General features: G+C 43.4%; 1 pseudogene; it reads right to left on the minus strand.

Annotated features, from left to right (window-relative positions):
• Window positions 1–290: 290 nt before the first annotated feature.
• Window positions 291–10,085, minus strand: LOC115137862 (zinc finger protein 358-like; annotated as a pseudogene).
• Between the last annotated feature and the right edge of the window lie 207 nt (window positions 10,086–10,292).

Consider the following 10,292-nt stretch of genomic DNA (forward strand, 5'->3'; position numbering starts at 1 on the left):
TAGATTTTGCCCACTAGATGGCAGCAGTGTATGTACAACGTTTAACTGATTCAATGAACCATTGCATTTACTGTTCAAAAGTCTCACCACAATGTGCCGAATTGGTCAATTGATACATTTTCATGTACATAACCTACAAAAATGATATGTTAATACAAAATGTAAGTTTAAACACTCCCAGGAATGTCATAAATTATGAATCATTAGCTGGACACCGATCCCATAGAGGTTAATAAGCAGCATTAGGTAAAAATGGTTGATAAATACTCTTGGACAAATTGAAGGAGACATTTTCTGTTAAAAGTATAAACATGTTTTAATGTATCAATAACACCAATCTTTACCATCCTCATCACCTGAGAGACTTTACAAAACAAAACAACCAGGAAGTCCTGTTTACATTTGAGTCATTTAGCAGATGCTCTTATGCAGAATGTCTCCTTCTGGTCCCCCGTCGGTTTCGAACCCACAACCCAGGCATTGCAAGCACCATGCTCTACCAACTGAGTTAGATATAATAACCTGAACACACCAACAGACTTTGGCAGTGTTTATTTACATGGGCAGCCCAATTCTTATCCATTCCCGAGAACAAAATTGGGCCTTCATGTGCTGTTGGCTTTATTAGAGTTGGGAGAATGAGAATTTTTACAAAGAATTTGTACAATATATATTTTTTAAACATGTAAATGCTTAAAGGGATACTTAAGGATTTTGGCAATTGAAGCCCTTTATCTACTTCCCCTGAATCAGATGAACTCATAGATGCCATTTTTATGTCTAGGCATGCAGTTTACAGGAAGTTGCTAACTAGTGTTACCGCAATGACTGGCAGTTTATGGCAACTGCTAGCATGCTAGTAGATACTATAGACTTCCAGTTATTGTGCTAACACTATTTAGCATTGGCTCGCAAAACTACCTCCAACTTCCTTCATACTGGATGCAGAGACATACAATTTGTAAAATAAAACCCTAAAAGGCCTAAATCATAAAAGCCTAAATCCCGAGGTATCCCTTTAAGATCCCAGACTGCACCTTCAAGCAAGCTAAATGTATTGTTAGCAACATTGGCTAGCTTATCTAACTTGCTAAAATCTTAATGGTCGAAGAATTGTTCCGACTTCAAAAAGCACTTGAACACAATCATGTCACACTTGCGACTTCCTTCCTTCCTTGTTTTTTTTCCTTACACACACAATACAAAACATTAAAACGACAACATCGCACAAACATCCACAACATCACCCCAGCCCAGATCCACCTGCGCACACTCCCATCTCCAGGGCCCGCATCACTCTCCGTCACATGGCCTCAAACTGCACCATTTTGTTTATCTCCATTGCCCCACACACACCGTCAACATTTAGATAATAAAGCATTTGAATTGCAACTTGCTTATTGGGAAGTTTTCCACTTCGGATGTGCACGTGAATGCCCCAATAGTTTTCTTGCTTTGTGGATGTTTTTAACATGCATAAACAGATTGCTCTTCACACTGAAACTCTTCCCACAGTCGCCACAACTAAATGGTTTCTCTCCTGTGTGAGTCAGTATATGATTGTTTAGGGTCGTCTTGTGTCTGAATCTCTTCCCACAGTCGCCACAACTAAATGGTTTCTCTCCTGTGTGAGTCAGTATATGATTGTTTAGGGTCGTCTTGTGTCTGAATCTCTTCCCACAGTCGCCACAACTAAATGGTTTCTCTCCTGTGTGAGTCCGTATATGTTCGGTTAGAGTGTGCTTGCGACTGAAGCTTTTCCCACAGTCACCACAGCTAAAAGGTTTCTCTCCTGTGTGAGTCCGTATATGTTCGGTTAGAGTGTGCTTGCGACTGAAGCTTTTCCCACAGTCACCACAGCTAAATCGTTTCTCTCCTGCGTGAATCAGTTTATGTCTGGTTAGGGTCTTCTTGAGACTGAAGCCTTTCCCACAATCACCACAGCTAAAACATTTCTCTCCTGCGTGAGTCCTCATGTGCCTGGAAAGATCTTTTTTGAGTTTAAAGAACTTGCTACAAATGGAACAGGTGCAGAGTCGGACATGGGCCTTCAGTTTACAGGTGGAGTTGTAGCGTTTTTGGCAGAAGCGGCATTCACTGAGTCTCTTCTTGGTGAAAGTCACATGTCTCTGCAGGTCAGCTTTCAGAGGAAACGTTGCACCACAGTCATGGCAGTGGTGAGTTCTTCTAGACGTGGTGCCGAGTTTGGAACAGTGTTTCTCCAATAATGGGCTGGGATCCAATGGTGGACTGGGATCCAATGGTGGACTGGGATCCAATGGTGGACTGGGATCCAATGGTGGACTGGGATCCAATGGTGGGCTGGGATCCAATGGTGGACTGGGATCCAATGGTGGACTGGGATCCAATGGTGGGCTGGGATCCAATGGTGGGCTGGGATCCAATGGTGGGCTGGGATCAAATGGTGGACTGGGATCCAATGGTGGACTGGGATCCAATGGTGGACTGGGATCCAATGGTGGACTGGGATCCAATGGTGGGCTGGGATCCAATGGTGGACTGGGATCCAATGGTGGACTGGGATCCAATGGTGGACTGGGATCCAATGGTGGACTGGGATCCAATGGTGGACTGGGATCCAATGGTGGACTGGGATCCAATGCTGGACTGGGATCCAATGGTGGGCTGGGATCCAATGGTGGACTGGGATCCAATGGTGGACTGGGATCCAATAGTGGGCTGGGATCCAATAGTGGGCTGGGATCCAATGGTGGACTGGGATCCAATGGTGGACTGGGATCCAATGGTGGACTGGGATCCAATGGTGGGCTGGGACCCAATGGTGGATTGGGATCCAATGGTGACCTGCTGTCAAGTCCTACTGGGTCGCTGCTTACAGCTGAGCTGTGGCTGGAGGCATTGTTTTTATTATCTGGAGGGTCACAGGGAATGTTGAGACCCTTAATATGGATCATAGTGCCAAAAGGTTTGAGATCCACTGGTTTAGAGTCTCTCTCTGTTTTCCTCAGTCTGGGTTTGGGGAAGAGTCAATGACCAAAGTGGGTCCTCCTGATCACATTCACTTTTCACACAGGAAGGAGTAAATTGGAACTCTATGATATTAGGCTCCACCCCTTGAAGCTGCTCTTCCTCCTGACTGGTCCTGACTTCCTCCTGTTCCTCTTTAATCTGTTTGGTCTCTGGGTCCTTCTGCCCCAGACTGGGGCTCCACTCCTGCTCACAGTGCTGCTGCTCAGGGGGAACCTCTTCAGAGACAGAGAGCTGCAGGGAGTCTGGAGGGAATAAGAGGAGGAGCAGACATTATTTATGTACCACGTAATTAAATATAACACTTTAATCATACAGGTGAATTTTAGATGTCTATGATTTTAAATATCAAATGGCTTTATTTGCATGGATGTCTATGATCTACACAGCCTGTAGACCTGCCTGAGTCCAGCTAGGTATGTGCTCTTCTTAACACAACCCATATAAGACTTGGGTTCTCATTCCTACTATGGAACTCACTGTGACTAATGTGTACAAAAGTCCTGACACTCTGTCTAAACCTTAATAACCGTTGTGTTCAATACGGTTTTGGAAACCTTAGAAACTCAACTTTTATATCAACCCAAAATAATATACACCGATGCTGTTTTACCACAGATTCCCACAGGTGTTTAGTGTTGCACATTGACCTGAACTCCCTGAGCGAAAGGAAACAAAGAGTGGGATTAAAAACAAGCATTGGTTCGAATCATTTGTTTGGTTATTTTTGGACGATTATGAAGTTCAGTTTTTAGGTTTCCAAAAAAAACGTATCACAATCAAGAATCAATTGTTTTTTTTTAGATAGAGCTGAGACGCAGAGTTTTCTTTTTTAAATGTATCCCAAACTGTCAAGTAATTATTTAATCAGTGTTCATAAATTCCAATTATATTTATCTGTCTGATACCCAGAGTTTGTAAAGTTCTGGTCTTAAATAAAAACAGACAGAATTCCCAGCTCACAATTGATTAGGTTCCAATTTATTTGCGAGAGCTCCAAAGTTCACAAATCCATTCCTTCCTATCATCCTAAACTACGCACACACATACACACCAACAGGGATTTTCTCATGAGTCTAACCACAGTTTATAACCCCTCAACTGACCGTTCCAGGCTCCCCCAGACACTATAACTCTGGAGGAGCCCTCCCTGTCCTCTCCTATCTCCACATACATTCCTTTCTTCCTAGGTCCATGCCATATAACCCCTTCCTAATGGACAAACATTATTTAATACTATAAGAAAGACCGGGTAGAATTCTTGCCAGTTATAGTGCAGTATACCTCATTTAGTCATTATTGATGAAGATCCCATAACACAAACAAAAACTATTCATTCCAAAGTTAAACAAACTCTTTGCACAAGGACGACTTTTAAAAAAGTCCAATGAAAATTTTACAAAAACACATTTACTGGAAGAACAGTGCAGAATGACGGTAAAATCTCTGTATGTTTTTTTATGTGACCCAAGTTTTCTAAAAACTGTTAAATATATATTCTGAGTCAAGATTCAAAGATGTCTGCAGAAAGAATGGGATGTCAGCTATGATATTACACATCTTTTTTTAAACTATACTGAACAAGAATATAAACAACATGTAACGTGTTGGATCATTGCTATGCCAACTTCCGCGACGCATATAAGGCCCTGCCCCGCCCTCCTTTCGGAAAAGATGACCACGACTCCATTTTGTTGATCCCTGCCTACAGTCAGAAACTAAAACAAGAAGCTCCCGCGCTGAGGTCTGTTCAACGCTGGTCCGACCAATCTGATTCCACACTCCAAGACTGCTTCCATCACGTGGACTGGGATATGTTCCGTATTGTGTCAGACGACAACATTGACGAATACGCTGATTCGGTGAGCGAGTTCATTAGAACGTGCGTTGAAGATGTCGTTCCCATAGCAACGATTAAAACATTCCCTAACCAGAAACCGTGGATTGATGGCAGCATTCGCGTGGAACTGAAAGCGCGAACCACTGCTTTTAATCAGGGCAAGGTGACTGGAAACATGACCGAATACAAACAGTGTAACTATTCCCTCCGCAAGGCAATCAAACAAGCTAAGCGTCAGTATAGAGACAAAGTAGAATTTCAATTCAACGGCTCAGACACAAGAGATATGTGGCAGGGTCTACAGTCAATCACGGACTACAAAAAGAAAAACAGCCCCGTCACGGACCAGGATGTCTTGCTCCCAGGCAGACTAAACAACTTTTTTGCCCGCTTTGAGGACCACTGACATGGCCCGCAAATAAAACATGCGGACTCTCCTTCACTGCAGCCGACATGAGGAAAACATTTAAACGTGTCAACCCTCGCAAGGCTGCAGGCCCAGACGGCAGGCCCAGACGGCATCCCCAGCCGCGCCCTCAGAGCATGCGCAGACCAGCTGGCTGGTGTGTTTACGGACATATTCAATCAATCCCTATCCCAGTCTGTTGTTCCCACATGCTTCAAGAGGGCCACCATTGCTCCTGTTCCCAAGAAAGCTAAGGTAACTAAGCTAAACGACTACCGCCCCGTAGCACTCACTTCCGTCATCATGAGGTGCTTTGAGAGACTAGTCAAGGACCATATCACCTCCACCCTACCTGACACCCTAGACCCACTCCAATTTGCTTACCGCCCAAATAGGTCCACAGACGATGCAATCTCAACCACACTGCACACTGCCCTAACCCATCTGGACAAGAGGAATACCTATGTGAGAATGCTGTTCATAGACTACAGCTTGGCATTTAACACCATAGTGCCCTCCAAGCTCGTCATCAAGCTCGAGACCCTGGGTCTCGACCCCGCCCTGTGCAACTGGGTACTGGACTTCCTGACGGGCCGCCCCCAGGTGGTGAGGGTAGGCAACAACATCTCCACCCCGCTGATCCTCAACACTGGGGCCCCACAAGGGTGCGTTCTGAGCCCTCTCCTGTACTCCCTGTTCACCCACGACTGCGTGGCCACACACGCCTCCAACTCAATCATCAAGTTTGCGGACAACACAACAGTGGTAGGCTTGATTACCAACAACGACGAGACGGCCTACAGGGTGAGGGCCCTCGGAGTGTGGTGTCAGGAAAATAACCTCACACTCAACGTCAACAAAACTAAGGAGATGATTGTGGACTTCAGGAAACAGCAGAGGGAACACCCCCCTATCCACATCGATGGAACAGTAGTGGATCGGGTAGTAAGTTTTAAGTTCCTCGGCGTACACATCACAGACAAACTGAATTGGTCCACCCACACAGACAGCATCGTGAAGAAGGCGCAGCAGCGCCTCTTCAACCTCAGGAGGCTGAAGAAATTCGGCTTGTCACCAAAAGCACTCACAAACTTCTACAGATGCACAATCGAGATCATCCTGTCGGGCTGTATCACCGCCTGGTACGGCAACTGCTCCGCCCACAACCCTAAGGCTCTCCAGAGGGTAGTGAGGTCTGCACAACGCATCACCGGGGGCAAACTACCTGCCCTCCAGGACACCTACACCACCCGATGTCACAGGAAGGCCATAAAGATCATCAAGGACAACAACCACCCGAGCCACTGCCTGTTCACCCCGCGATCATCCAGAAGGCGAGGTCAGTATAGGTGCATCAAAGCAGGGACCGAGAGACTGAAAAACAGCTTCTATCTCAAGGCCATCAGACTGTTAAACAGCCACCACTAACATTGAGTGGCTGCTGCCAACACACTGACTCAACTCCAGCCACTTTAATAATGGGAATTGATGGGAAATTATGTAAAATATATCACTAGCCACTTTAAACAATGCTACCTAATATAATGTTTACATACCCTACATTATTCATCTCATATGTATACGTATATACTGTACTCTATATCATCTACTGCATCCTTATGTAATACATGTATCACTAGCCACTTTAACTATGCCACTTTGTTTACATACTCATCTCATATGTATATACTGCACTCAATACCATCTACTGTATCTTGCCTATGCCGCTCTGTACCATCACTCATTCATATATCTTTATGTACATATTCTTTATCCCCTTACACTTGTGTCTATAAGGTAGTAGTTTTGGAATTGTTAGCTAGATTACTTGTTGGTTATTACTGCATTGTCGGAACTAGAAGCACAAGCATTTCGCTACACTCGCACTAACATCTGCTAACCATGTGTATGTGACAAATACAATTTGATTTGGTCCCATGTTTCATGAGCTGAAAAAAAAGATTCCAGAAATCCTCAATATGCACAAAAAGCTTATTTCTCTCAAATTTTGCACACAAATTTGTTTACATCCCTGTTAGTGAGCATTTCTCCTTTGCCAAGGTGTGGCATATCAAGAAGCTGATTAAAAGGAATGATCATTACACAGGTGTACCTTCTGCGGGGATAATAAAAGGCCACTCTAAAATGTGCAGTTTTGTCACACAACTATAATGCCAAAAATGTCTCAACTTTTGGGGGAGCAATTGGCCTGCTGACTGCAGGAATGTCCAACAGAGCTGTTGCAGAGAATTGAATGTTCATTTCTCTACCATAATCCACCTCCAACGTCATTTTATAGAATTTGGCATTACATCCAACCGGCCTCACAACCGCAGACCACGTGTAAACAACACCAGCCCAGGACCTCCACATCTGGCTGTTTCACCAGCAGGATCGTCTGAGACCAGCCACCCAGACAGCTGATGAAACTGTGGGTTTGTACAACTGAAGAGTTACTGCACAAACTGTCAGAAAGCGCCTCAGGGAAGATCATTTGCTCGTCGTCCTCACCGGGGCCGTGATCTGACTGCAGTTCCGTATCGTAAACAACTTCAGTGAGCAAATGTTCACCTTTGATGGCCAATGGCACTCTGGAGAAGTGTGCCCTTCACGGATGAATCCCAGTTTCAACAGATAGCAGACAGCGTGTATGGCGTCGTGTGGGAGAGCGGTTTGCTGATGTTAATGTTGTGAACAGATTGCCCCATGGGGGCAGTGGGGTTATGGAATGGGCAGGCATAACAATAGCATTTTATTGATGGCAATTTGAATGCACAGAGATACTGTGACGAGATCCTGAGGCCCATTGTCGTGACATTCATCCACGGCCATCACCTCATGTTTCAGCGTGATAATGCAGAGCCCCATGTTGCAAGGATCTGTACACAATTCCTTGAAGCTGAAATTGTCCCAGTTCTTCCATGGCCTGCATACTCACCAGACATGTCGCCCATGTTTGGGATGTTCGAGCATGTTTGGGATGCACTGGATTGACGTGTAAGACAGCGTGTTCCAGTTCCCACCAATACCCAGCAACTCCGCACAGCCATTGAAGAGGAGTGGGACAACATTCCACAGGCCACAATCAACAGCCTGATCAACACTATACAAAGTAGATGTGTCGCGCTGCATGAGGCAAATTGGTGGCCACACCAGATACTGACTGGTTTTCTGATCAACGCCCCTACCATTTTTTAAAAGGTATCTGTGACCAACAGATGCATATCTCTGAAAATCCATAGATTAGGGCCTAATGAGTTTATTTCAGTTGACTGATTTCCTTATATGAATTGTTACTCTGTAAAATCTTTGAAATTGTTGCAGTTTGCACATTTATGTTTTTGTTCAGTGTATATTTAAGTTGACCCTGAAGTGGATTAACACCTGATAACAGAATGACATCATGGGTCCCTGATCTTGTACTACACAGAAATGCATGGAAATATTATGGATTCCGTAACAGAATGACACTTTTAAGCACTTCATGAATCATAAACAAACACAATAATGAATTGGTAGGTACACATATAGTTCTTACTTCTGTAAACTTTCATTAACCTTCCTCATGAGGGAGAGAAATTAGAAAACGATCTTAAAGATCCAATGAGCTCCAAAAGTATTGGGACAGTGACAATGTTTTTTTTTTGTTTGTTCTGGCTCTGTACTCCAGCACTTGAAATGATACCATGAGGTTAAAGTGCAGACTGTCAACTTTAATTGATATTGGGTGAACCGTTTAGAAATTACATCACGTTTTGTACAAAATCCCCACATTTTAGGGGACCAAAAGTATTGGGACAAATTCACTTATATGTGGTATTAATGTAGTCAAAACGGAGCCAAAACAACAACGAAAATGTGTTACTGTCCCAATACTAATGGAGCTACTAACTGTATGTGGGGTTTTTGTAACAATAACAAGACACTGGGTAATGCTCTTAAAAACTCACATTAGGCAAATCATTTCTGCAAAATGAAACATAGTTAAAATTAGTTGAAATGAGTTGGCCTTCCTTAGTGGTCTTTAACTTCAGTATTATTGTGTTTTGATGTATTTCTTATATATTTGCCTGGTAGATGTTTAAGACCCCTTTTCCATGTATTTATTTTTAACCAGAAATCAAAGCCTTTGCTTATTCCTAAAACAAAAAATAACATGTGTCTATGCCTTTATTAATATATACATTTGACATGCTTCTATGAATTTCACATGTTGGTGCTCATGGGTCCTTTAACTTGGGAATGGCCTTTGACCATTAACCCTCAGCTGATCAAAAGAAAGATTTAATATCTCCAATGAAATTGCGTCGGCGTCAGAATGACGAAGCCAACCAGTTATGCTATTTCAATACGTTTTTCGTGACACACAACTTTTAAATGATGCACGGGTGGATCTTACATTAAATAGCTTAGCTAACTGTTCTTTCAAATAGATTCACAGTGACTCACTTTAGCCAAACAGTTTATAAATAAAGTAGAACTATAACTAGCTATCAGTATCTAAATACGAACCTATTCTACATAGTTGCATCTCCGGTGTGATCCGCAGCAGTCTCCGTAGCCGATCATTCTCCTCCTGGTACTCCACTACCGTTTTCTCAACTGCCCCGAAAATCTCCACAGCAGCCGCGGTTAAACGCTCATTTAAAAACACACGAAACAACTGTAGTTTAGACATTTTCAGTCAAAAGGGAGTTGGGTAACGTTACCCAACTTAGTTCAGTCAGTATGTCTTTCTTTACTTCACACAAGGATTGCAAAATCAAAACAAAGTCTTCTCCAATCCTATTTCCGTGTTCTAGTCAAATAATAATTTTAAACATGCTTTCCTTGGTTGTAGCGGGTAGCGAACACGGAAAAGAACAATAGCGCCGCCAGCTGGATTGGGGCAGCCTACAAACCAGTAGAAACTGGTTTAGGATCATCAGGAGTCGACTTTATAACATTATACAATATTAAATAAATATCATCAATGAGCAGCATTAGGTGAAATCTGATGAAACATACTCTAGGACAAGAGCAAGGAGACCTTTTCTG

The sequence above is a fragment of the Oncorhynchus nerka genome, linkage group LG12 (genome assembly GCF_034236695.1).
Source record: "Oncorhynchus nerka isolate Pitt River linkage group LG12, Oner_Uvic_2.0, whole genome shotgun sequence".
NCBI lineage: Eukaryota > Metazoa > Chordata > Actinopteri > Salmoniformes > Salmonidae > Oncorhynchus > Oncorhynchus nerka.